This window comes from Salvelinus sp. IW2-2015, unplaced genomic scaffold (assembly GCF_002910315.2).
Source record: "Salvelinus sp. IW2-2015 unplaced genomic scaffold, ASM291031v2 Un_scaffold629, whole genome shotgun sequence".
In the NCBI taxonomy this organism is placed as follows: domain Eukaryota; kingdom Metazoa; phylum Chordata; class Actinopteri; order Salmoniformes; family Salmonidae; genus Salvelinus; species Salvelinus sp. IW2-2015.
In genome coordinates, this window is record NW_019942585.1 from 477,734 (window position 1) to 479,352 (window position 1,619).

The window sequence follows — 1,619 nt, forward strand, 5'->3', positions numbered from 1 at the left end:
GTGGTGGATATTACAGGTGAACAGATGGAAACAGGAGGTGTGGATATTATACAGGTGAACAGATGGAAACAGGGTGGTGGATATTACAGGTGAACAGATGGAAACAGAGAGTGGTGGATATTACAGGTGAACAGATGAAACAGGTGTGTGGATATTACAGTGAACAGTGTGGAACAGGTGAACCAACACTTGACTTACCCAGAAAGACTCAAATCAACTTCATTCTGTCACATGTGCGGAATACAACAAGTGTAAACCGTACCATGAAATCGCGTACTTATAAGCCCTTAAACAACAATGCAGTTCAGGAAGAGTTACAGCTGTAATCGTCTGCCCAAGTATGATTCTAATGTACAACCCAGAGTTGTGAATACTTATGTGAAATGAGATATTTTTGTATTAATTTAATTAATGTGATGAAGGAAATAAAAGCTGAAATAAATCATTCTCTCTACTATTATTCTGACATTTCACATTCTTAAAATCAAATGATGATTTTAACTGACCTAATACAGGGAATTTTTACAACAATTAAATGTCAGGAATTGTGAAACACCTTTTCCAAATACATTTAAAATCAGTTTATGTAAACTTCCGACTTCAACTGTGTATATATATATAATATATATATATTTCGTTTTGAAAGAATACATCTACGAATTAGATTATTCCAGCTTCATTAATAAATGAGTAGAGATTACATTTTCCCTTGTTTAATATTATTGTATATAGTATTTTCTAGTAAACTGTGTTAGAGACATGGGCATCTTCTCTGTTTGCCCACAGGGACTGTGCACCAGCCAACTGCTCACGGTCTGCTTCAGATGATGTCACGGCGCAGAAACTATGGGAGCTAAGCTGCCGGATGCTTTCTGTATCATGGGATTGAATAGCTCAGAAATACGGTGTATGGTTTTCATTGAGATGTCATTTGATGAGATGGAAGATATGGTTGATATTGATTTTTAAATAGTACATATAGTCATGTGGTATTGATTTTTAAATACAGTACATATAGTCATGTGATATTGCACATCAATAATGAATTACTCTAACATTAAGGGTATTAACATTTCATATTGGAATTCTACTGTTCTATTTTCAACAACAAAAATATTCTAACGAAAAAACATAATCTGAATGTTTTCTACAAAACTTGCAACTACCAAGGGATCTCTTCAGCATGATGTCATTTCCCTAAATGGCCTATTTGTCTCATGATAGAGAATTAAAATATATTCACATCAGCATGATAATAAGTGTGTATTTTCTTTTTGTATTTATATTTTGTTGGATACTGTAAATTATAAAAGTGATCAGATTTGGACAGTTTGCAAAYAAAATGTATTTAATAGTTTATTAAACACATGGGCATAAATATTTTGTATATCACTAAACCTCTACTCGACTTTTGCCATTCCATTCCCCAATCCTCAGTCTTGGAATATTTGACATCCATTGCTTCTTCATCTGCTCCACACTACACATGTTATTGAACACAACCAGAATAACCAGGAATAACATGGGATGAAAGTAGCGTTACACCCTACTTTAGGATGATCTAACGTGTACCATGATACTCGGAAAGATTGAAAGACACATTTCCTAACAAACTATAA

The 1,619-nt window shown here is 33.7% G+C and overlaps 1 pseudogene; it reads left to right on the top strand.

The window, feature by feature from the left end:
• Nucleotides 1-1,362, top strand: part of LOC112068633 (retinol dehydrogenase 12-like) — a 67,790-nt pseudogene extending 66,428 nt beyond the window's left edge.
• Nucleotides 1,363-1,619: the final 257 nt, after the last annotated feature.